This window comes from Aquarana catesbeiana, linkage group LG04 (assembly GCF_042186555.1).
Source record: "Aquarana catesbeiana isolate 2022-GZ linkage group LG04, ASM4218655v1, whole genome shotgun sequence".
NCBI classification, from domain to species: Eukaryota; Metazoa; Chordata; class Amphibia; order Anura; family Ranidae; genus Aquarana; species Aquarana catesbeiana.
The window spans coordinates 310,368,029-310,396,008 of NC_133327.1; the positions used below are offsets into that span (position 1 = coordinate 310,368,029).

The window sequence follows — 27,980 nt, forward strand, 5'->3', positions numbered from 1 at the left end:
TAATTAGCCCAGCAGTCCATCCATCTTTTGAAGTTAGAGGGTTAATTACTATTAAATGTCAATCCTATTCATGGCTTTATCATCAACAGGCTCTTATTCCAAATGAAGCAATATTGTTAACTTGCGCTTAGTTTCCCTTTGTAGTCTCAGCATGTGATGGATTATGCAAAATAAACAAGAAAGCATATCATTGCGCAATGAACTAGTAAAATAAGGACAAAGGCAAAACAGCACAGTGATACACTCACAAGCACCAGGTTAGTCAAGGCATAGAGGCATACAGATTGCAGTCAGCCGCTGTGGAGGAGGCGCATTCCGAGAGCCGCTGCTGTTAACCTGATGTGATAGACAGCAGTGAACGTCACAGTAAGGACCTTAAGGATCTTAAGGCGTAAAGTCCTGACCCTGTGTTGGTAAGGCCCTGCTGTGTACTTGGGATACAGCAGCTTGTAGTGACCTAGTCCTGAACATCCACTATCCCCTACTGCTATGTAGTGGGCTGTGAGTATCCTTTGTGGGTAATGTCTCACTTTGTACTGTTATACGGAGACCTGTGGTGGACTTGTCACAGATAGGCCTCCTGCTCTGCAGTAGTTGTGAGTGACCCTTGCAGGTAATGTCTCACGGAATAATGTTGTTACAGTAGCCTATAGTGACTTTGTAATACAGTACCATTAACCTTCCTGCCCTGCAGTGACTTGTAAGTACACATCGTTTGTAACATCTCACTGTATTCTGTTGTACAGTGGCATATGGTGACCTAGTCAGGAATGGTCATTAACAGCTACTGCAGTAGATCTGTGAGCAACTTTATTGTTAATATTTTACTGGGTATTGGTTGTCAAAAGCCTATGGCAACCTGATCCCTTATGGCCATTGACCTATATTGATTTGCAGTGATCTGGAAATAATTCTTATTGGGAATATCTGTGTACTGTTTGTACAAAAGCCTATGGCGTCCTTCTCATGCACATTCATTGTCCCTTATGCTCTGCAGCAAGTCTGTGAATTATTATTATACACGATTTATATAGTGGCAACAGTTTGCGCAGCACTTTACAATTTTGAGGGGGGACAGCACAATTACAATACAGTTCAATACAGAAGGGACAGGAGGGCCCTGCTCATGGAGCTTAAATTCTAAAGGGAGGGGGAGGTGGTACAAAAGGTAATAGCTGCGGGGCATGATTTTATGGGGGTGGCTCGGGTATAGTGCTTAGGTGGGTGTGGGATAGGCTTTCCTGAATAAATTAGTTTTCAGGGATCTCCTAAAGGTGAACAGGGTAGGGGCTGATTGGACATTCCTGGGGTAGTGAGTTCCAGAGGATGGGAGAGGCTCTAGTTAAGTCCTGTAGGTGAGCGTGGGAGGAGGTAACAAGGGAGCTAGAGCAGGAGGTCCTGGGAGGAGAGGAGGGGAGGATTTTGGGCAATATCTGCAGATGAGATTGGTGAGGTAGCTGGAGGTGATGTTGTGGATGGCCTTGTATGTTGTGGTTAGTATTTTGAATTTTATAGGGTGGGGGAAGTGGAAGCCAGTGAAGGAATTGTCAGAGAAGGGCAGCAGTCACGTATCACTTAGTGAGGTGTATGAGTCTAGCAGCAGCATTCATAATGAACTGAAGGGGGATAGCCTGTGTAAGGGTAGGCCATTAAGGAGAAAGTTGCAGTAGTCGAGGTGGGAAATAACCACGGAGTGAATAAACTGCTTTTTGGTGTCATTAGTCAAGAAGAGGCGAATTCTGGAGATGTTACGGAGGTTAAGGCGGCACGATTTTGCCAGTGATTGGATGTGGGTGTTGAAGGGGAGGTCAGAGTCAAGGATTACACTCAGCACCCTGGCATGTGTGAAGGGACCAATGGTTGTGCTGTTGATCTTAAAGCGGAGTTCTGCTTAAAAAAAAAAAAAAAAAAGTCAGCAGCTACAAATACTGAAGCTGCTGACTTTAAATAATCGGACACTCACCTGTCCCACGGTCCAGTGATGCGGAAGTATGAAGCCCCGCTCGTCTTCCCCTCCTCTCTGCGGCGCCGGCATTGTAACTGCGGACACCCGACTGTGGGTACACAGCCGGGCACCCACTGTGTATGCGTGAGCCGCGCCGCGTGCCGTGACTGGCCGGGCAATCATCTGGGACTTGTGACGTGTCCCAGATGATTGCCGAGAGGAACTTGGAGGAACTTGACATGCCTGCACAGAGTCCTAACCTGAACCCGATAGAACACCTTTGGGATGAATTAGAGTGGAGGCTGTGAGCCAGACCTTCTCGTCCAAGATCAGTGCCTGACCTCACAAATGCACTTCTGGAAGAATGGTCAAACATTCCCATAGGCACAGTACAGGAAATGCGTCCCTCCCCTCTGTACTCTATGTCCTTTCTATTGCTTGCTACCAAACTTATGCTTGCTGGGAGCAGAAGGGGTATATGAGGGATGACCCTGCAGCTTTCTTTATGCCACTGTTCAATCACTTGAAGGTAGCAGCATATATGGAACAAGAAAAGGATTTTTAAGGTAAGTCAAAAATTTTATTTTTGTGACCATTCTTCTTTTCTGACTTAATTCAGGTACATTTGTAGTGCCTAAAAGATTACATACAAGTGAAATCCATACTATGAGCCTGTTCACACGTGGGTATTGTAGTAACACACGCACATGCACTGGTGTACTGCAGTGCCATCAATTTTGGATGGAAATCCAATGGACCACCACAACACACCTGTGCCACAATGCACAACAATGCATGGTGCATGAAAAAAAAAAAAAAAACATTTTCATGCATTTATTTTGAATACAGTTTAAGGTGGTGATACCAGTTCTATTTTAGAATACATTCTTGATATTTTTAAAGAATATATAATACCATTTTTAAGTTTATATATATATATATATATATATATATATATATATATATTATATTGAACATTACATAACTACACTAAACTGTGCTTTTGTTCCCTAGTTTTAAAACTACCCTTTCATTTTTTATCAAATATCTGAGGCTTCTAAGTGTATTATTTGTGGTTAAATGGCGACATCTTGTGGTTACCTTTAGCCTTGTGCACACTGGCTCTACTGAATGCCTTTCTCCTGGCAGGAAAAAAGCAGTGTCAAAAATATGGCTAAAGCTGCATTTTCTAAAACACATTTAGGCGCATATACATGTGTCAAGTGCTTGGGCGTTAATTCATTTCATTGTCCAGAATAATTTATTGTGACCATTGTAATGAATTAACGTGCAAACGCTAAACATGTCTAGGGTGTAGACATGTATAGGGGCGTCATGCATTTTTTTTATGCCAAAATGCTGCTGCTTCTGAATATGCTGGCAGTGAAGTTTTCATTTCTGCCTCTAAACACCTGTAAACGGCTATGTGTGCATGGACACATAAGCTAACAATGAGGGGTGTTTAGAGACAGAAAAAATACATTAAATGCTCCTGAAAGTGACACTTTTAGGGCTCATTTACACTTGCTTCGGCTTCAACACACATTAAAACGCTTACTGCCTTAACATGCTTTTATGATGTGTTTTTGATGCTTCAAGATTAAAAGAACATATCTTGTGGCTGATACATTTGTTCTCTACAATATTTTGTCAACATAAATAATCTGCTTTATCTACATATACACCCCTGAAGAAAGAAGGGATTCTGAAACGCGTTGGGTATGGTCTAGGGACTTCTGTTGTGGTTTTTATATCATGGAAGTCCTGGACTTATGAGCATTACATCTGTGTTGCCATGTTGATTTTTATATACATGTAGATCAGCCACCATCTTTGTTTACAATATATATATATATATATATATATATATATATATATATATATATATACATATATACAGTGGGGACGGAAAGTATTCAGACCCCCTTAAATTTTTCGCTCTTTGTTATATTGCAGCCATTTGCTAAAATCATTTAAGTTCATTTTTTTTCCTCATTAATGTACACACAGCACCCCATATTAACAGGAAAACACAGAATTGTTGACATTTTTGCAGATTTATTAAAAAAGAAAAACTGAAATATCACATGGTCCTAAGTATTCAGACCCTTTGCTGTGACACTCATATATTTAGCTCATGTGCTGTCCATTTCTTCTGATCATCCTTGAGATGGTTCTACACCTTCATTTGAGTCCAGCTGTGTTTGATTATACTGATTGGACTTGATTAGGAAAGCCACACACCTGTCTATATAAGACCTTACAGCTCACAGTGCATGTCAGAGCAAATGAGAATCATGAGGTCAAAGGAACTGCCTGAAAAGCTCAGAGAAAATTTCTGCTGCACTTAAGGTTCCTAAGAGCACAGTGGCCTCCATAATCCTTAAATGGAAGATGTTTGAGACAACCAGAACCCTTCCTAGAGCTGGCCGTCCCGCCAAACTGAGAAGAGCCTTGGTGAGAGAGGTAAAGAAGAACCCAAAGATCACTGTGGCTGAGCTCCAGAGATGCAGTCGGGAGATGGGAGAAAGTTGTAGAAAGTCAACCATCACTGCAGCCCACCACCAGTCGGGGCTTTATGGCAGAGTGGCCCGACGGAAGCCTCTCCTCAGTGCAAGACACATTAAAGCCCGCATGGAGTTTGCTAAAAACTCCTCTACAAGAGCCAATGAATCCCCTAGCCTCACCTCTTCTCTGCAACCAGATAGTTCAGAAGACTGGTTCAGACTGTGGAGGAACCAGTGGCAGTGAAAAGGACATTATGTAAGTGTTCATCTAATTTTGAGGCCCTTATGCAGGCAATCACCAACTGCCAATCTACCCTTACAGGGAAAATCGAGCAGATGCAGCTTGATATCAGTCTCATACGGCGAGACATGGACACATTCAGGTCCCGCCTCACTGAGGCCGAACGCCGCGTGGGGGACACAGAAGATGTACTGCGAGACCATACAGTCTCACTCCGCACGCTGCAAACAAAAATTAAGTCCCTTGAAACTCGTGCAGAGGACGCAGAGAATAGAAACAGGAGGAATAACCTCCGCGTGGTGGGCCTTCCGGAGGGGGCTGAGGGAGCTGACCCCACGACCTTCACTGAAAACCTCCTACGTGAGTTGCTACCTCTAATGTATTTGTGGTGGAGAGGGCACATAGAACGCCTGCTGCCCGGGGGCCCCCGGGAGCTCCTCCGCGCACATTTATCCTCAAATTATTGAACTTCAGGGACCGGGACCTTGTCTTCCGTGAATCAAGGAAGGTTGAGCAGCTGAGATATGAGGGGGCTAAATTAATGATCTTTCCGGATTTTTCAGTAGATACCCAAAAGCAACGATGTTCATTTGATCAAGTGAAACTTAACCTACGCAACAAGAAGATAAAATATAGTATGTTATTCCCGGCGAGGCTACGGGTCCAGGATGGGGAGAAGGTGCGATTTTTTACTTCCCCTGAAGAAGCGTCGCAATGGCTGGAAACCACTCAGAGACACTGATGATCTGCCGCAGGCACAAGGTTTGCTTCTATTACCCTGGCTTTATGGCTGCATTTATTTTTGGAACCCTGGTAGTCACTGACATTAGTTTGGTTTGGGCTGGTGACCCTTTTGTTCCCATGGGGGCTGGCTGAAGAGGTGATGGCTGGGGCCTCATGGTCCCTGGGAGCATGGGGGTGCAGGCGGACCTATACCTCATACAAGGCCTTACAAATAACACACGTGCAGCCAGAGAAGATCTGAGGCAGAACACCTTCAGTGTCTGTTTTCTTCAAAGCATTCCTTCTGATTATATGTACTCACGGTTAATACAGGTTCAAGTTATGTGCCCCCGGAGGAATGTGTTTATTTCTCCGGGTGATATCAGTTCTTTATTCTGCAGGGAACGTTTATCCTTTTATTTTAATGGGAGGACTTACTGTATGTACTGTAACACTCAGGTCCCCTCTTGTTCATCTCCCCAATTGGCAATTGCCATGACAGTTTCTGGGAAAGAAGCACGCCGAAGTTTGGGGGGTGGTGCGGGGTGGGGGAGGGGGGGATGGAAAGTGAGCACAAGTTTTTGCTCCGAGTTGAAACTTTTGATATTTTTTTCTTTTTTTTTCTTTTTTTGTTGCTGCATATGCTTAATATCTCGTGCTGAGGTATACTTTACTGAAGATCAGGGCTGGTTTGATCTCTCTCCACTAGATGGCATGAGCGATCTATTAGCTAATACTCAGGGAAATATGTGTATGTTTTTTTATTTTTCTTTCTTCCTGCTCACATTTAAATTGACCCCGAGGGGCTGGCTGCCATTCTGTTTTATCTTTGACGGAGCACCAATGCCACCACTGACAGTATTATCGTGGAATGTTAGAGGGTTAAATTCCAAAATTAAGAGGTCCCTGGTTTTTAATTTCCTGAAAAAATATAACCCGCATTTATGTGTGTCTCAGGAGACTCACCTGGTGGGGAGCAGGACGCTGGCACTTCGGAGACCGTGGGTTGGTGCATATTATCACTCTACATATTCCTCATACTCCCGGGGTGTCAGCGTCTTGGTCCATAAGTCAGTGGGGTTTACTCTATTGGATCTTCAGTTAGATCCAGATGGAAGATATGTGGCCATACATGCAATGTGTGACAGAATAGAATTACTGATAGTAGGCATATATATCCCCCCCCAGCCACGATAGAGATCCTTAGGAAACTCACCCCAATAATAGCTCAGTATCCTTCGGCCGGAGTACTCCTGACCGGAGATTTTAATATGACCCCAAATCCAGACCTGGACAGACTTGGTGTGGGACCCTCAGGTGTGACCCCCTTGGCACAGTGGGCTGACAATTATGGATTTACTGATGTGTGGAGGTTGAGGCATCCGGGGGAGAGACAGTACACATATCACTAGGGCCGCGCATGCGTCCTTCTCTAGAATTGATCTGGTGTACACATCTGACATTCTGCTCTCCCGAATACAAGAGGTGGAAATTTTGCCGCGGGGTATTTTAGATCACGCTCCCCTCCTACTTAAAATGCAAACAGACTCTCCGATGGGCACTGCCCTTTGGCGGCTCTCGGGGCCCTGGATTGCGGATGAGAGGGTGATCCCCCTGGTGGAGGGCGAGTTGGGGATCTATTGGGCGCTTAACGAGGGCACGGTCCCCCCTCCTACGCTCTGGGATGCCTTTAAGGCATACACTAGGGGACAATACAAAACGGCAATTGGGAGGGTTAGGAAGGATACCCGGATGGCATTGGAAGAAGCTGAGAGAAAGGTTCTCCTTTTGGAAAACAATTACGTGCACACTAAAGATGTATTAATATACAATGCTATGCAGTCTTTACATAGAGAGATCTCTCTTTTGCGGATTGAGACCACTAAGAAACAGCTGTTGGCTCAATCGCAAAGAATCTTTGAGCAAGGAGAGAAGACAGGTAGAATGCTAACTTGGCTGGCCAAGGAGCGCTCCTCTTCACTACACATTGCCCATATAAGGGATGACATGGGAGTGATCCATTCTGATCCCACTGCAATAAATGGGCAATTTGCAAAATACTATCAACAGCTATATACCTCTAAGGCCACCTCTACTGAGGAAGCTATGTGCACCTTCCTAGACCAGATTGACTTCCCCCAATTATCTATGGAGGCCAGAAATACACTAGACGCACCAATTACTCTGAAAGAGGTCCAGACATCAGTGGCATCACTTCAGTCAGCAAAAACTCCAGGCCCCCCGATGGCCTGCCGGCAGAATTCTATAAGACAAACAACGAAATTCTCCTCCCTATATTTCACAGGCTGCTCCTCGCAATGCTAAAAGAAGGTTCCCTCCCTCCCTCAATGTCAGAGGCTGTGATTGTAGTTATAGCCAAACCCAATAAAGACCCCACATCATGTACATCATATCGCCCTATATCACTTCTAAATGTAGATGCCAAAATAACTACCAAAATCCTAGCAAATAGGCTCAACTCGGTTATCCTTTCTATAAATAATGGCGACCAGACAGACTTTATGCCAGGCAAGGGTACGGACATAAATTTACGTAGACTGTACACTAATATCTCTCATGCAGGGAAGTCGCAATCCCCGGGAGTGGTGGCCTCTCTGGACGCCGAGAAGGCCTTCGACTCGGTAGAGTGGAGGTTCTTGTGGCAGGTGCTTGAACGCTTTAATTTTGGCCCCCAGTTTATCTCATGGATAAAACTCCTTTACAGCAACCCCACAGCAAGAGTCTGAACGAATGGAATGCTCTCTCCCCCATTTTCTTTAGAAAGAGGAACCAGACAGGGGTGCCCTCTGTCCCCGGGTTTATTCGCCCTAGCCATTGAGCCTCTGGCTATTCTGCTCAGAGCATCCCCGAGGATTGGGGGAATAAAGGTTGGTCCGCTGACTGAGAGGCTTTCATTATATGCTGACAATGCATTCCTGTACCTTCCGGATGCGTCGGCATCGTTGTCCGCAGCCCTTGAAATTATCAATCACTATGGATCCTTCTCAGGCATTCGGATCAACTGGACTAAATCCATTATATTTTCATTGTCTCCGATCGTACCTGATATGGACCCTTCAAACCCACTAGTTTTGGTCTCTAAGTTTAAATACATATGTACTTGACAGACAATGTATATCCAATCCTACACCAACTTACTACCCGCTGTCAGGCCTGGAAATCCCATCCCCTATCACCAGTAGGTAGGGTTAATCTCTTAAAGATGACGTTCCTCCCCAAATTCCTCTACGTATTCCGTAACACTCCAGTCCCTATCCCCAAATCTTTTTTTGATAAGCTAGATCAGGTCTTTAATACATTTGTATGGGGGGGCTCTGCTCCTAGAGTAGCACAGACCACCCTTCAGCTCCCTTTATCATTGGGTGGCTTGGCACTCCCATGCTTTAGAAAATATTATTGGGCTGCAGTTGTAGTCACTGTCCGTTGGTGGTTCTCCCAACCGAAATCTAACCCCTCACTTAATCTTGAAACTGCAATACTGGGTTCATACTCAGCTCTGAGTAATCTGGTCTTTAAAGGGGCTAAGGCACATGTGGACATGACAATTTCGATGCGAACGACGGTTGGGGTCTGGGAACAGATGTCAAAGAGGATTGCTGAACCTAATACCATTTTCCCTTACACACCGCTGTGGGGCAACCCCAAACTAAAACATCTCCAAACAGTTCCAGATCCGGCCCTGTGGGCGAGATATGGAATTAAAATAATGCAACAAGTTTGGTCCGGAGGTAGAATCATCCCATATGACACTCTAAAAAATGATTTCCAACTTCCCCCAAAAATGTTCTTCCGTTATCTGCAACTGCGGCATGCAGTACAGGCCCAATATCCAGGAGGTGTCGCTTTGCAATCACATGGGGTAGAGAGGCTTCTCATCTCCAAAAATATAGATCGAATCGTATCCTCCCTATATACTCAGATACTAACTGAGGAGCAGACTGGGGAAACAGGACTATATGATAAATGGAAGGGAGACGTTCCAGACCTTGCTCCCGATGATTGGGAGGAAGGTCTGCAACAATATATCCCCCTTATGATCTCGGCAAGGGATAGATTTATTCAGCTCAAATTTATTCATAGAACATACTACACGCCACAGAGATTGTCTAGAATATACCCGACACAAACGGACAGATGTCCGAAATGTACGAGGGAACTGGGTACCTTTATCCATGTAGTCTGGGAGTGCCCGGTTATACAAAAATTTTGGACAGAGGTGGTCGAGGTTATTAATACAGTGGGTAATCTAAATATACAAAGGAGTCCGATTGTTCTACTGCTTGGGGTGTGTGACAATCTTATACCTAGTGTGCACAAAAGACTGTTTGTTTTTTACGCCTCATTCTATGCCAGGAAGGCTATTCTCCTCAGGTGGAAGCAACCTGATCCCCCCACAGTAACCCAATGGAAGGATATGATAAACTCCATATTACCACTTTACAAAATCACATATATCAACCGTAAATGCCCCAAAAAATTCTCCAAGATTTGGGGAGCTTGGTCCAAACAATAGAGATGCGCTTTAGTAATCTGTGGAACACATGTTAAACTTCTCCCTGGAACGCTCCCTCCCCCCCCTTCCCACCTCTAGTCTCCCCCCCCCCCTCTTCCTGCCCCCCCCCCTTTCCTCTGGGATTTCCCCTGTCCCTGCCTTGGTGGTCTTATAGAAGTGCACAGACAACAGTGCTCAAAAAAACAGAGCAGTGAGGTATTTTGGGATGCAATACACTCTGTGTCCTCTTCGTGCAACATACACTAGTGTGGGTAATGGCCCCCTACCTAGCGGTGCTAGGTCAACCGCAGAGGTAGTCGCTAAAAGCGCAGGATCTTGAGCCTCAATCACGTCCCTATGTCCACGCTTGCTAGCGTTCCAAGATCCTTATGGCAGCTGGATGTATATAGCTATGGTCCTAGCTGGGGTCCTAGACCAGTGCGGGTCCTAGCTCCTCCTCCACAACTCAGATGTATATAAGAAAGTGGATATGCAAGACAAAGATACCATATAGTGAAGTATGTTTTGAACAGGGGGGTCGCTTTATTCAAAAACATAGGTAAAAAGTACTCACATTGAGCAGTATACAGATCAAATGCCTATCTCCTACGAGCAGCGAGCTCGTAATGCTTCCAGCATTATGAACAAGCCTATTCCATCCCCACATGTGACATCACCGATCACGTGACTTCTTCAGGGGATAAACAAAATAGGCTCATTGTGGTCTTAAATAGTCTCTCCCATAGAGATTAATGGGCAGCCATTTTCTTGTAGCCGCGCCGGCCATTATTAGGTATCTCATGTGCGCGGCCATCTTTTTGGTTAGTAAAGGCTAAGATTAAGTAGGAGGATATCGGGTTAGCTGTATGTTTCCATGGTGATATGTAGCTACACATGGATACAGCCTAGTCCTATGGAAGGAGATCCATTTTCGATGGTATATTATGTAAAAACTATTTATATTACAGATAGTTTACTCTTGCTGAACCGCTGTCCGTTTTAGTGATATAGCCTGTAGAAATAATTTAATCTTGCTAAGCGCGCTGACAGGTAATAAAAGGCTGCCAGTTAAAGTACACAAGAAATATATTAAAAAATTAATAAAGATATTTATTTAATAAATAAAAATCATTAAAATAATTTAAAAGAACTAAGTTACTTAAAATATAAAAAATTTATATATATAAAAATATATATATATATATATATATATATATATATATATATATATATATATAAACAATACATATAAAAAGGGGGAAAAAATTCCTATATTAAATCTTATTGTTTAAAAATAAAATAGAAATTCCGTGGGAGGGTGATGGAATAGGCTTATTCGCTTCATATATACATCTACCCTTACATAATATCTCATGTATATACATATGGTCTGGACTAAAATACAATATCCAAGGGAGGAAAGAGAGATAAAAAAGGTAAAAAAGGTAATAACATACAAATGTAATCTGATTTTCTGAAGAGTGGCCGAGGGCATTGGGAAAGAGAGAGAAAAAAGGGCCAAGACATGTTCCTAAAGGTATTGTAAAATTGGGTAAAAAAAGGGGGCAGATGGGGTGTGTAAAGAGATAGATGTGTACACTACTAATTAAAAGTCACTTAAAAAGCAATTCAAATCAAACTTGATATTCAAACCTCTAGGTGCAAAAGTATCTAAAGTGAAAATCCACTTGGATTCGAACTGGCTGAGAGTCCTCACTTTATGGCCCCCCCGCCAGTGCCTGACATACGGTTCAATTCCCCAGAATTTTAGCTGTGTGGGGTCTTTATTGTGGCACAGCAGGACGTGTTTAGATACACTGTGTTTATCATACCCCTTTAAGATATTATTCACGTTCTTTGATCCTTACCCGGAGGGGTCTTTTCGTGCGGCCTATGTACTGTAGGCCGCAGCTGCATTCTAGGGCGTATACCGCTACTTCCGTGTTACAACAGATAAAATCTTTAATTTCGTATGTCTCTCCTGTACTATTCAACGAAAAGTGGAATTTCTTCTCATTGGGGCGCCTGGTTCTCAAACATGCAAAGCATTTTTTACAGGGGAAAAAAACGTTCCGCGTAAAGAAGGACAATATTTTCTTTGGTGGATCGATAACGTTTTTCACAATTTTATCTCTAAGGGTGGGTGCTTTTCTATAAATAAATCTGGGATTGGGGGGTAATTTTTCCTGTAATTCCTTGTCTGCTAAAAGTATGTGCCAGTGTCTCTTAATAATCTTCTCAATTCTTTTATGTTGGGCATTAAAATCCAGGATTAATGGTGCTACCGTGGATGTCGTTTCTGTTCTGGTTTTGTCTCTGATTAGTTATTTTCGGTCCATCTCTTTTACTTCGGATATCTTGTCTCTTATGAATTGTTGATCATAACCTTTGTTGGTAAATCTCTGTGCAATCAATTCTGCTTGTTCCAAATACGTATTTAGATGGGTGCAATTCCATCTTAACCTCATAAGTTGACCTTTGGGGACATTAAACAGCCAGTTTCTGTGGTGACAGCTGTCACTCGGGAGATAGCTGTTCCTATCTACTGTTTTAAAGTGCGTGCGTGACCATAATTTCCCATCTTCCTGTATGATGTCTAGATCTAAAAATGTAACCTTTTCTTCACTGGTCTCCCAGGATAATTTAATATTTCTGTCGTTTATATTAAGGTTTTCCAGAAAACTGGTAAGTTGGCCTAGTTCACCTTTCCAGAGTATAAAGACATCATCAATATACCTCTTGTAGATGGCTAGTTCGGTGGGTCTGTTGCTGAAGACATTTTGTTCCTCCCACTGGGCCATGAAAAGGCCTGCCACACTTGGGGCAAATTTGGCTCCCATCGCTACCCCTGTCTGTTGGTGATAGTAATTCTTATCATACCAGAAATAGTTGTTCTTTAGACAGAAGTCTAGGCATTTCACTATGAACTTCCTTTGAACGCATGGTAGCTTGGTATATAGCCTAAGGCCCCATTTTACGGCTTTGCATGCTTGGTGGTGAAGTATCACTGTATATAAGGATGAAACATCCGCGGTAGCCAAAATCCAAGGACCTTCTTCTTTCGGGGTGTCTTCTAATATTTGTAACATCTGCTTGGTATCTCTGAGATATGCCTCTGTGTTCTGGACCGCTGGCTGCAAAAAAACATCTATATATTGCCCGATCCTTGATGTCAATGAGTCTATGCCGTTCACTATCGGTCTTGGTGGTGGATCACTTTTGTCTTTATGTATTTTCCGCAATGAGTATATGATCGGGGTTCTGCAGGAGTCAGGTATCAGGAATCTGGCTTCTTTTTTATTCAGTATGTTTTTCTTTACTCCTAGGCACACCACCTTCTCTAGTGCTTTTCTGCACTTAAACATCGGGTTGCTTAATAGTCTGCTATAAGTCGTCTCATCTCCCAACATCTTAGTCATACTGTTGTGATATTGTTCTTTCGATAAAATCACAATTCCCCCTCCTTTGTCAGCTGGTCGTATAACCAAGTCTTTCCTTCTGGTAAGTTTCTTAATACCGCTCCTTATGTGGCTTGGTTCTTCTTTCTTCTTGATCTTTAAAACTTTAATATCATCTAAAACTACTTTTTTTAAAACTTCAGTGTACTTATTGTTCTTTAGTGTTGGATTGAAAACAGATTTGTTTCGTAGTGTGCTATGGACAATCTCTTCATCACAAGATCCTATATGTCTCGGCCTTGGTGGATTTCCTGCGATGTACTTGGCAATATTAAGTTTCCTCACAAATTTCTGAATTCCTAAATAGGTTTGAAACTTGTGCAAATTCTTGGAGGGTGCATATTTTAATCCTTTGTCTAAAACCCCTATTTCTTCGTGTGTCAATGTTTGGCCACTTAGATTAAAGATTCCCTCTCCTTTCACTCTCTTTTTCTTTTGCTCTCTCTTGCTCTCTCGTTTTATAAGACCTAAAACAATCTGAGATTGTATGACTTGGAAATATGCAATTGTTTAGATATGTGTTTTGACATATGTAGCAACATTATGTTCTTTGTAAATATGTTTGTATGTTTGAATTATCTCCGATAGGAGACAAATAAAAACTTTTCTGTTAAAAAAAAAAAAAAAAGCTACAGGCGCATTTAGACTTGAATGGAAGAAGTTGACGAGCTTCAACTCCTAAACTCAACAAATGGCTTAATTTTTGCTGCACAGTGACGAGAAGTGACTCAAATGCTAAATGTTTTTCAAATGTAAACAGCTCCGCCCATATTATACATTAGAGGCTGCTTTACTAAGCATTCAGGGAGTGGCAAAATCACGCCCCAAATGCTTGTTTCTATGACAAATGTAAACAGGACCTAACAGTAATTATGTTTAAAATGTCCCCTCCCCCTCCCGCTACGTATCCTGCCTAACCTGTGTAAAAAGAGGTTTGAAAATTCCAGTTTTTAGTTATCTCCAGTTCAGTCACGTAATTCGGGAGCTACTGATCTCTGACATGGGATCATATCACCAAATTGGCCTAGGACTGCTTAGGATTACACATACATGTACCCTAAAAGGGGCTAAAAATCATCCAAAAGACAGCTGTTCCAACCCTTCCCTACTCCAACAAAAATGTAAAAAAGCCTTTAGATATCTTTTCAAAGAATAATTACAGGTATTTTATACATGGACCAATGTAATTATGTATTCCCCAAGGGGGTTTTTTAGGCAGCAATACATTGAATGTTATTATAATAATAAAGTAAGTCAAATTCATAACGTATATAAAATGTGTAACAAGTTTATTTAAAAGTACAAAATACAGACTCTGGTTGACATGTACCAAAAATCGACATATAACATCATCCATGGTTAAAAAACGTGTCATCAATAATGTCCATATGAATACCCCAATGCATTCCATTGTTTTTCTTCTATTTGGGTGGTTAAACACCCGTTTCCCCTTCTAGCACATGAGAGACCCCATACGAGCCAGGACATATCCCAACGGTTTGAAGATGTTGCCCAGTACGATTGCACTCACCAATTATTGGCATAGGAGAATATCACTCCTGGGATGGGGGTAAACAATCACTTTTCCCCCTCCCCATCCTCGCTCCAATTGGCTCCTTGTTCCAATGGTTTGAGAATGTTGCCTGGTGTAGAACATATCTACCATGTAGGCATGGGAGAACATTGCTCCTGAGATGAAGGAAAACACTTTTTTTCCCTCCCCATCTTCTGACCTTTTTGGTTTGTTGGTTTTTTGTATATGTTCCTGGCCTTTTTAATGTATTTTTTAACATCTTGACATATTAGATATACATTACTACTTTCAAATTTATGAACTACAACATTTATGTGGCCACACCACTTTGTTTTGGCATGTAAGGCTCACTGCCCATGGACTGCTGTGTCCGCTGTGTATCCCGGGGTGGCATTCCCATCTCCATTTGACTTCCCGGCACGGGGGGGGGGGGAGACGCATTATGCTTTTGCGATTCTCCCCCTTATGGTCTCCACGACAAGACTTTTGCCTAAGGGCAGTCGTGGGGAGCTCCCCCCGTGCCGGCGGCGTCCCGCGATCACCTCCGGACCATCAGTGACGTCGCGTGCGTGCGGGTTTCTTCGCGCACGCGCGTGGCGTCGTGACGTCACGCAATTGCGTCGGAGGTGACGGCGGCTGCCGGGGCTTCCGCCTTCCGGAACGCCGAGGGGGCCACACAGACGCCGTCAATCGGCGCCATGGACATGTGAGGATTGGCACGTTGGGGAGGAGTTCCTCACCTGCAAGTCGTAGGTTAGCCCCCTGTGATTATATAATTGGCAGTTCTTGGATGCTCTGTAGTTGTATCCTTGTAAAGCTGCCACTATACTGAGAAGCATCCAGCACTAGGTAAGTGCTATGTTTAGTTTACCCACTATAGCTGATATCGATTCTAACATCATTAATAATACCATCACTAACTAACTATTTTTTGGATACACTCACTTAGTACAATTGTCTTTTCACCTCTAGCCATCACTATTCATACACATGTTCACCATTCCAACCTCTACATTCACCCCATACACTCCTAACAATTGGCTTGATCTGTTCACTGGCACCCATACACATTTTTAGTTTTTATCACAGTTTGGTTTGATTTAGTTAGTTCTTTTCTTTTTACACTAATTCTCACAGTGCATTCCCACACGATCACTTCACATCCATCATCATCACCATGGCACTATCAGCACATTCACTTTCTCCATCCATGCTCTAATTGGATTTATTATTCTTAACATCCTTCTATCACCCATCATGCGTTATTCATGCACATTTTTCATTATTTGTATCCTTTAATTATTATACTATCAATTAAATACATACTTCCGAGTAATAGGTTTGATTAACAGTAATATACATATATACAAGCAATCACTCCATTGAGGGCTAATTAGCTATTGCCCTACGGCACTAGATATTTTGAGAACAATACTACTAAGGTTCCTAACCAAGTCTTTTCTATATACAATGGCAGGTGCTCTGCCCCCGTCATTTCCCCTGTCCAAATGTGTGACCCCTTGCAAGTCCAATGGATTGCGGATGTGCCTGGGATGCACGGAGGGATATGTGCGGCCTCTGGGATCTCTAGGCCTTCATGCTTTTAAACAATCTGGTTTGGTTGGTGCATCTTCACCATATCATCCACTCAATGGTAAATATACCTCCATAGATACAATGTAATACAGTTATTTATCAATGCTAAATGCTGTGTAAATGTTTTACATATTGACTAAGGTTATAAGTTTAAACTCTAACTGTGACATATTTTCCTAGAATACAAAACCCCCCTGAAGAAGACCAATGGGTCGAAATGCATTGGGGTATTCATATGGACATTATTGATGACACGTTTTTTAACCATGGATGATGTTATATGTCGATTTTTGGTACATGTCAACCAGAGTCTGTATTTTGTACTTTTAAATAAACTTGTTACACATTTTATATACGTTATGAATTTGACTTACTTTATTATTATAATAACATTCAATGTATTGCTGCCTAAAAAACCCCCTTGGGGAATCCTTGTCTTGTCTTTTCTGTATACATTTGGGTTGTGCAGCCTGGGCGCTCTCGTATATGTGTTTTTCCATTGTTTTTCTTCTATTTGGGTGGTTAAACACCCGTTTCCCCTTCTAGCACATGAGAGACCCCATACGAGCCAGGACATATCCCAACGGTTTGAAGATGTTGCCCAGTACGATTGCACTCACCAATTATTGGCATAGGAGAATATCACTCCTGGGATGGGGGTAAACAATCACTTTTCCCCCTCCCCATCCTCGCTCCAATTGGCTCCTTGTTCCAATGGTTTGAGAATGTTGCCTGGTGTAGAACATATCTACCATGTAGGCATGGGAGAACATTGCTCCTGAGATGAAGGAAAACACTTTTTTTCCCTCCCCATCTTCTGACCTTTTTGGTTTGTTGGTTTTTTGTATATGTTCCTGGCCTTTTTAATGTATTTTTTAACATCTTGACATATTAGATATACATTACTACTTTCAAATTTATGAACTACAACATTTATGTGGCCACACCACTTTGTTTTGGCATGTAAGGCTCACTGCCCATGGACTGCTGTGTCCGCTGTGTATCCCGGGGTGGCATTCCCATCTCCATTTGACTTCCCGGCACGGGGGGGGGGGAGACGCATTATGCTTTTGCGATTCTCCCCCTTATGGTCTCCACGACAAGACTTTTGCCTAAGGGCAGTCGTGGGGAGCTCCCCCCGTGCCGGCGGCGTCCCGCGATCACCTCCGGACCATCAGTGACGTCGCGTGCGTGCGGGTTTCTTCGCGCACGCGCGTGGCGTCGTGACGTCACGCAATTGCGTCGGAGGTGACGGCGGCTGCCGGGGCTTCCGCCTTCCGGAACGCCGAGGGGGCCACACAGACGCCGTCAATCGGCGCCATGGACATGTGAGGATTGGCACGTTGGGGAGGAGTTCCTCACCTGCAAGTCGTAGGTTAGCCCCCTGTGATTATATAATTGGCAGTTCTTGGATGCTCTGTAGTTGTATCCTTGTAAAGCTGCCACTATACTGAGAAGCATCCAGCACTAGGTAAGTGCTATGTTTAGTTTACCCACTATAGCTGATATCGATTCTAACATCATTAATAATACCATCACTAACTAACTATTTTTTGGATACACTCACTTAGTACAATTGTCTTTTCACCTCTAGCCATCACTATTCATACACATGTTCACCATTCCAACCTCTACATTCACCCCATACACTCCTAACAATTGGCTTGATCTGTTCACTGGCACCCATACACATTTTTAGTTTTTATCACAGTTTGGTTTGATTTAGTTAGTTCTTTTCTTTTTACACTAATTCTCACAGTGCATTCCCACACGATCACTTCACATCCATCATCATCACCATGGCACTATCAGCACATTCACTTTCTCCATCCATGCTCTAATTGGATTTATTATTCTTAACATCCTTCTATCACCCATCATGCGTTATTCATGCACATTTTTCATTATTTGTATCCTTTAATTATTATACTATCAATTAAATACATACTTCCGAGTAATAGGTTTGATTAACAGTAATATACATATATACAAGCAATCACTCCATTGAGGGCTAATTAGCTATTGCCCTACGGCACTAGATATTTTGAGAACAATACTACTAAGGTTCCTAACCAAGTCTTTTCTATATACAATGGCAGGTGCTCTGCCCCCGTCATTTCCCCTGTCCAAATGTGTGACCCCTTGCAAGTCCAATGGATTGCGGATGTGCCTGGGATGCACGGAGGGATATGTGCGGCCTCTGGGATCTCTAGGCCTTCATGCTTTTAAACAATCTGGTTTGGTTGGTGCATCTTCACCATATCATCCACTCAATGGTAAATATACCTCCATAGATACAATGTAATACAGTTATTTATCAATGCTAAATGCTGTGTAAATGTTTTACATATTGACTAAGGTTATAAGTTTAAACTCTAACTGTGACATATTTTCCTAGAATACAAAACCCCCCTGAAGAAGACCAATGGGTCGAAATGCATTGGGGTATTCATATGGACATTATTGATGACACGTTTTTTAACCATGGATGATGTTATATGTCGATTTTTGGTACATGTCAACCAGAGTCTGTATTTTGTACTTTTAAATAAACTTGTTACACATTTTATATACGTTATGAATTTGACTTACTTTATTATTATAATAACATTCAATGTATTGCTGCCTAAAAAACCCCCTTGGGGAATCCTTGTCTTGTCTTTTCTGTATACATTTGGGTTGTGCAGCCTGGGCGCTCTCGTATATGTGTTTTTCCATTGTTTTTCTTCTATTTGGGTGGTTAAACACCCGTTTCCCCTTCTAGCACATGAGAGACCCCATACGAGCCAGGACATATCCCAACGGTTTGAAGATGTTGCCCAGTACGATTGCACTCACCAATTATTGGCATAGGAGAATATCACTCCTGGGATGGGGGTAAACAATCACTTTTCCCCCTCCCCATCCTCGCTCCAATTGGCTCCTTGTTCCAATGGTTTGAGAATGTTGCCTGGTGTAGAACATATCTACCATGTAGGCATGGGAGAACATTGCTCCTGAGATGAAGGAAAACACTTTTTTTCCCTCCCCATCTTCTGACCTTTTTGGTTTGTTGGTTTTTTGTATATGTTCCTGGCCTTTTTAATGTATTTTTTAACATCTTGACATATTAGATATACATTACTACTTTCAAATTTATGAACTACAACATTTATGTGGCCACACCACTTTGTTTTGGCATGTAAGGCTCACTGCCCATGGACTGCTGTGTCCGCTGTGTATCCCGGGGTGGCATTCCCATCTCCATTTGACTTCCCGGCACGGGGGGGGGGGGAGACGCATTATGCTTTTGCGATTCTCCCCCTTATGGTCTCCACGACAAGACTTTTGCCTAAGGGCAGTCGTGGGGAGCTCCCCCCGTGCCGGCGGCGTCCCGCGATCACCTCCGGACCATCAGTGACGTCGCGTGCGTGCGGGTTTCTTCGCGCACGCGCGTGGCGTCGTGACGTCACGCAATTGCGTCGGAGGTGACGGCGGCTGCCGGGGCTTCCGCCTTCCGGAACGCCGAGGGGGCCACACAGACGCCGTCAATCGGCGCCATGGACATGTGAGGATTGGCACGTTGGGGAGGAGTTCCTCACCTGCAAGTCGTAGGTTAGCCCCCTGTGATTATATAATTGGCAGTTCTTGGATGCTCTGTAGTTGTATCCTTGTAAAGCTGCCACTATACTGAGAAGCATCCAGCACTAGGTAAGTGCTATGTTTAGTTTACCCACTATAGCTGATATCGATTCTAACATCATTAATAATACCATCACTAACTAACTATTTTTTGGATACACTCACTTAGTACAATTGTCTTTTCACCTCTAGCCATCACTATTCATACACATGTTCACCATTCCAACCTCTACATTCACCCCATACACTCCTAACAATTGGCTTGATCTGTTCACTGGCACCCATACACATTTTTAGTTTTTATCACAGTTTGGTTTGATTTAGTTAGTTCTTTTCTTTTTACACTAATTCTCACAGTGCATTCCCACACGATCACTTCACATCCATCATCATCACCATGGCACTATCAGCACATTCACTTTCTCCATCCATGCTCTAATTGGATTTATTATTCTTAACATCCTTCTATCACCCATCATGCGTTATTCATGCACATTTTTCATTATTTGTATCCTTTAATTATTATACTATCAATTAAATACATACTTCCGAGTAATAGGTTTGATTAACAGTAATATACATATATACAAGCAATCACTCCATTGAGGGCTAATTAGCTATTGCCCTACGGCACTAGATATTTTGAGAACAATACTACTAAGGTTCCTAACCAAGTCTTTTCTATATACAATGGCAGGTGCTCTGCCCCCGTCATTTCCCCTGTCCAAATGTGTGACCCCTTGCAAGTCCAATGGATTGCGGATGTGCCTGGGATGCACGGAGGGATATGTGCGGCCTCTGGGATCTCTAGGCCTTCATGCTTTTAAACAATCTGGTTTGGTTGGTGCATCTTCACCATATCATCCACTCAATGGTAAATATACCTCCATAGATACAATGTAATACAGTTATTTATCAATGCTAAATGCTGTGTAAATGTTTTACATATTGACTAAGGTTATAAGTTTAAACTCTAACTGTGACATATTTTCCTAGAATACAAAACCCCCCTGAAGAAGACCAATGGGTCGAAATGCATTGGGGTATTCATATGGACATTATTGATGACACGTTTTTTAACCATGGATGATGTTATATGTCGATTTTTGGTACATGTCAACCAGAGTCTGTATTTTGTACTTTTAAATAAACTTGTTACACATTTTATATACGTTATGAATTTGACTTACTTTATTATTATAATAACATTCAATGTATTGCTGCCTAAAAAACCCCCTTGGGGAATCCTTGTCTTGTCTTTTCTGTATACATTTGGGTTGTGCAGCCTGGGCGCTCTCGTATATGTGTTTTTCCATTGTTTTTCTTCTATTTGGGTGGTTAAACACCCGTTTCCCCTTCTAGCACATGAGAGACCCCATACGAGCCAGGACATATCCCAACGGTTTGAAGATGTTGCCCAGTACGATTGCACTCACCAATTATTGGCATAGGAGAATATCACTCCTGGGATGGGGGTAAACAATCACTTTTCCCCCTCCCCATCCTCGCTCCAATTGGCTCCTTGTTCCAATGGTTTGAGAATGTTGCCTGGTGTAGAACATATCTACCATGTAGGCATGGGAGAACATTGCTCCTGAGATGAAGGAAAACACTTTTTTTCCCTCCCCATCTTCTGACCTTTTTGGTTTGTTGGTTTTTTGTATATGTTCCTGGCCTTTTTAATGTATTTTTTAACATCTTGACATATTAGATATACATTACTACTTTCAAATTTATGAACTACAACATTTATGTGGCCACACCACTTTGTTTTGGCATGTAAGGCTCACTGCCCATGGACTGCTGTGTCCGCTGTGTATCCCGGGGTGGCATTCCCATCTCCATTTGACTTCCCGGCACGGGGGGGGGGGAGACGCATTATGCTTTTGCGATTCTCCCCCTTATGGTCTCCACGACAAGACTTTTGCCTAAGGGCAGTCGTGGGGAGCTCCCCCCGTGCCGGCGGCGTCCCGCGATCACCTCCGGACCATCAGTGACGTCGCGTGCGTGCGGGTTTCTTCGCGCACGCGCGTGGCGTCGTGACGTCACGCAATTGCGTCGGAGGTGACGGCGGCTGCCGGGGCTTCCGCCTTCCGGAACGCCGAGGGGGCCACACAGACGCCGTCAATCGGCGCCATGGACATGTGAGGATTGGCACGTTGGGGAGGAGTTCCTCACCTGCAAGTCGTAGGTTAGCCCCCTGTGATTATATAATTGGCAGTTCTTGGATGCTCTGTAGTTGTATCCTTGTAAAGCTGCCACTATACTGAGAAGCATCCAGCACTAGGTAAGTGCTATGTTTAGTTTACCCACTATAGCTGATATCGATTCTAACATCATTAATAATACCATCACTAACTAACTATTTTTTGGATACACTCACTTAGTACAATTGTCTTTTCACCTCTAGCCATCACTATTCATACACATGTTCACCATTCCAACCTCTACATTCACCCCATACACTCCTAACAATTGGCTTGATCTGTTCACTGGCACCCATACACATTTTTAGTTTTTATCACAGTTTGGTTTGATTTAGTTAGTTCTTTTCTTTTTACACTAATTCTCACAGTGCATTCCCACACGATCACTTCACATCCATCATCATCACCATGGCACTATCAGCACATTCACTTTCTCCATCCATGCTCTAATTGGATTTATTATTCTTAACATCCTTCTATCACCCATCATGCGTTATTCATGCACATTTTTCATTATTTGTATCCTTTAATTATTATACTATCAATTAAATACATACTTCCGAGTAATAGGTTTGATTAACAGTAATATACATATATACAAGCAATCACTCCATTGAGGGCTAATTAGCTATTGCCCTACGGCACTAGATATTTTGAGAACAATACTACTAAGGTTCCTAACCAAGTCTTTTCTATATACAATGGCAGGTGCTCTGCCCCCGTCATTTCCCCTGTCCAAATGTGTGACCCCTTGCAAGTCCAATGGATTGCGGATGTGCCTGGGATGCACGGAGGGATATGTGCGGCCTCTGGGATCTCTAGGCCTTCATGCTTTTAAACAATCTGGTTTGGTTGGTGCATCTTCACCATATCATCCACTCAATGGTAAATATACCTCCATAGATACAATGTAATACAGTTATTTATCAATGCTAAATGCTGTGTAAATGTTTTACATATTGACTAAGGTTATAAGTTTAAACTCTAACTGTGACATATTTTCCTAGAATACAAAACCCCCCTGAAGAAGACCAATGGGTCGAAATGCATTGGGGTATTCATATGGACATTATTGATGACACGTTTTTTAACCATGGATGATGTTATATGTCGATTTTTGGTACATGTCAACCAGAGTCTGTATTTTGTACTTTTAAATAAACTTGTTACACATTTTATATACGTTATGAATTTGACTTACTTTATTATTATAATAACATTCAATGTATTGCTGCCTAAAAAACCCCCTTGGGGAATCCTTGTCTTGTCTTTTCTGTATACATTTGGGTTGTGCAGCCTGGGCGCTCTCGTATATGTGTTTTTCCATTGTTTTTCTTCTATTTGGGTGGTTAAACACCCGTTTCCCCTTCTAGCACATGAGAGACCCCATACGAGCCAGGACATATCCCAACGGTTTGAAGATGTTGCCCAGTACGATTGCACTCACCAATTATTGGCATAGGAGAATATCACTCCTGGGATGGGGGTAAACAATCACTTTTCCCCCTCCCCATCCTCGCTCCAATTGGCTCCTTGTTCCAATGGTTTGAGAATGTTGCCTGGTGTAGAACATATCTACCATGTAGGCATGGGAGAACATTGCTCCTGAGATGAAGGAAAACACTTTTTTTCCCTCCCCATCTTCTGACCTTTTTGGTTTGTTGGTTTTTTGTATATGTTCCTGGCCTTTTTAATGTATTTTTTAACATCTTGACATATTAGATATACATTACTACTTTCAAATTTATGAACTACAACATTTATGTGGCCACACCACTTTGTTTTGGCATGTAAGGCTCACTGCCCATGGACTGCTGTGTCCGCTGTGTATCCCGGGGTGGCATTCCCATCTCCATTTGACTTCCCGGCACGGGGGGGGGGGGAGACGCATTATGCTTTTGCGATTCTCCCCCTTATGGTCTCCACGACAAGACTTTTGCCTAAGGGCAGTCGTGGGGAGCTCCCCCCGTGCCGGCGGCGTCCCGCGATCACCTCCGGACCATCAGTGACGTCGCGTGCGTGCGGGTTTCTTCGCGCACGCGCGTGGCGTCGTGACGTCACGCAATTGCGTCGGAGGTGACGGCGGCTGCCGGGGCTTCCGCCTTCCGGAACGCCGAGGGGGCCACACAGACGCCGTCAATCGGCGCCATGGACATGTGAGGATTGGCACGTTGGGGAGGAGTTCCTCACCTGCAAGTCGTAGGTTAGCCCCCTGTGATTATATAATTGGCAGTTCTTGGATGCTCTGTAGTTGTATCCTTGTAAAGCTGCCACTATACTGAGAAGCATCCAGCACTAGGTAAGTGCTATGTTTAGTTTACCCACTATAGCTGATATCGATTCTAACATCATTAATAATACCATCACTAACTAACTATTTTTTGGATACACTCACTTAGTACAATTGTCTTTTCACCTCTAGCCATCACTATTCATACACATGTTCACCATTCCAACCTCTACATTCACCCCATACACTCCTAACAATTGGCTTGATCTGTTCACTGGCACCCATACACATTTTTAGTTTTTATCACAGTTTGGTTTGATTTAGTTAGTTCTTTTCTTTTTACACTAATTCTCACAGTGCATTCCCACACGATCACTTCACATCCATCATCATCACCATGGCACTATCAGCACATTCACTTTCTCCATCCATGCTCTAATTGGATTTATTATTCTTAACATCCTTCTATCACCCATCATGCGTTATTCATGCACATTTTTCATTATTTGTATCCTTTAATTATTATACTATCAATTAAATACATACTTCCGAGTAATAGGTTTGATTAACAGTAATATACATATATACAAGCAATCACTCCATTGAGGGCTAATTAGCTATTGCCCTACGGCACTAGATATTTTGAGAACAATACTACTAAGGTTCCTAACCAAGTCTTTTCTATATACAATGGCAGGTGCTCTGCCCCCGTCATTTCCCCTGTCCAAATGTGTGACCCCTTGCAAGTCCAATGGATTGCGGATGTGCCTGGGATGCACGGAGGGATATGTGCGGCCTCTGGGATCTCTAGGCCTTCATGCTTTTAAACAATCTGGTTTGGTTGGTGCATCTTCACCATATCATCCACTCAATGGTAAATATACCTCCATAGATACAATGTAATACAGTTATTTATCAATGCTAAATGCTGTGTAAATGTTTTACATATTGACTAAGGTTATAAGTTTAAACTCTAACTGTGACATATTTTCCTAGAATACAAAACCCCCCTGAAGAAGACCAATGGGTCGAAATGCATTGGGGTATTCATATGGACATTATTGATGACACGTTTTTTAACCATGGATGATGTTATATGTCGATTTTTGGTACATGTCAACCAGAGTCTGTATTTTGTACTTTTAAATAAACTTGTTACACATTTTATATACGTTATGAATTTGACTTACTTTATTATTATAATAACATTCAATGTATTGCTGCCTAAAAAACCCCCTTGGGGAATCCTTGTCTTGTCTTTTCTGTATACATTTGGGTTGTGCAGCCTGGGCGCTCTCGTATATGTGTTTTTCCATTGTTTTTCTTCTATTTGGGTGGTTAAACACCCGTTTCCCCTTCTAGCACATGAGAGACCCCATACGAGCCAGGACATATCCCAACGGTTTGAAGATGTTGCCCAGTACGATTGCACTCACCAATTATTGGCATAGGAGAATATCACTCCTGGGATGGGGGTAAACAATCACTTTTCCCCCTCCCCATCCTCGCTCCAATTGGCTCCTTGTTCCAATGGTTTGAGAATGTTGCCTGGTGTAGAACATATCTACCATGTAGGCATGGGAGAACATTGCTCCTGAGATGAAGGAAAACACTTTTTTTCCCTCCCCATCTTCTGACCTTTTTGGTTTGTTGGTTTTTTGTATATGTTCCTGGCCTTTTTAATGTATTTTTTAACATCTTGACATATTAGATATACATTACTACTTTCAAATTTATGAACTACAACATTTATGTGGCCACACCACTTTGTTTTGGCATGTAAGGCTCACTGCCCATGGACTGCTGTGTCCGCTGTGTATCCCGGGGTGGCATTCCCATCTCCATTTGACTTCCCGGCACGGGGGGGGGGGAGACGCATTATGCTTTTGCGATTCTCCCCCTTATGGTCTCCACGACAAGACTTTTGCCTAAGGGCAGTCGTGGGGAGCTCCCCCCGTGCCGGCGGCGTCCCGCGATCACCTCCGGACCATCAGTGACGTCGCGTGCGTGCGGGTTTCTTCGCGCACGCGCGTGGCGTCGTGACGTCACGCAATTGCGTCGGAGGTGACGGCGGCTGCCGGGGCTTCCGCCTTCCGGAACGCCGAGGGGGCCACACAGACGCCGTCAATCGGCGCCATGGACATGTGAGGATTGGCACGTTGGGGAGGAGTTCCTCACCTGCAAGTCGTAGGTTAGCCCCCTGTGATTATATAATTGGCAGTTCTTGGATGCTCTGTAGTTGTATCCTTGTAAAGCTGCCACTATACTGAGAAGCATCCAGCACTAGGTAAGTGCTATGTTTAGTTTACCCACTATAGCTGATATCGATTCTAACATCATTAATAATACCATCACTAACTAACTATTTTTTGGATACACTCACTTAGTACAATTGTCTTTTCACCTCTAGCCATCACTATTCATACACATGTTCACCATTCCAACCTCTACATTCACCCCATACACTCCTAACAATTGGCTTGATCTGTTCACTGGCACCCATACACATTTTTAGTTTTTATCACAGTTTGGTTTGATTTAGTTAGTTCTTTTCTTTTTACACTAATTCTCACAGTGCATTCCCACACGATCACTTCACATCCATCATCATCACCATGGCACTATCAGCACATTCACTTTCTCCATCCATGCTCTAATTGGATTTATTATTCTTAACATCCTTCTATCACCCATCATGCGTTATTCATGCACATTTTTCATTATTTGTATCCTTTAATTATTATACTATCAATTAAATACATACTTCCGAGTAATAGGTTTGATTAACAGTAATATACATATATACAAGCAATCACTCCATTGAGGGCTAATTAGCTATTGCCCTACGGCACTAGATATTTTGAGAACAATACTACTAAGGTTCCTAACCAAGTCTTTTCTATATACAATGGCAGGTGCTCTGCCCCCGTCATTTCCCCTGTCCAAATGTGTGACCCCTTGCAAGTCCAATGGATTGCGGATGTGCCTGGGATGCACGGAGGGATATGTGCGGCCTCTGGGATCTCTAGGCCTTCATGCTTTTAAACAATCTGGTTTGGTTGGTGCATCTTCACCATATCATCCACTCAATGGTAAATATACCTCCATAGATACAATGTAATACAGTTATTTATCAATGCTAAATGCTGTGTAAATGTTTTACATATTGACTAAGGTTATAAGTTTAAACTCTAACTGTGACATATTTTCCTAGAATACAAAACCCCCCTGAAGAAGACCAATGGGTCGAAATGCATTGGGGTATTCATATGGACATTATTGATGACACGTTTTTTAACCATGGATGATGTTATATGTCGATTTTTGGTACATGTCAACCAGAGTCTGTATTTTGTACTTTTAAATAAACTTGTTACACATTTTATATACGTTATGAATTTGACT

At 42.8% G+C, this 27,980-nt stretch overlaps 1 protein-coding gene and 1 long non-coding RNA gene across 5 annotated transcripts in view; one reads left to right on the forward strand and one right to left on the reverse strand.

Annotated features, from left to right (window-relative positions):
- LOC141140039 (cyclic GMP-AMP synthase-like) overlaps positions 1-27,980 on the reverse strand; it is an 89,485-nt gene that overhangs the window by 48,960 nt on the left and 12,545 nt on the right. The gene's annotated exons all lie outside the window — the stretch shown is intronic.
- LOC141140041 (uncharacterized) lies at positions 225-27,960 on the forward strand. 3 transcript variants are annotated; one of them, XR_012243887.1, is made up of 2 exons: positions 225-413; positions 16,399-27,960. It is a non-coding gene; the product is annotated as an uncharacterized lncRNA (long non-coding RNA). The 3 variants fall into 3 exon arrangements; XR_012243888.1 differs by having other exon boundaries at positions 16,698-27,960; XR_012243889.1 differs by having other exon boundaries at positions 225-366; positions 16,698-27,960.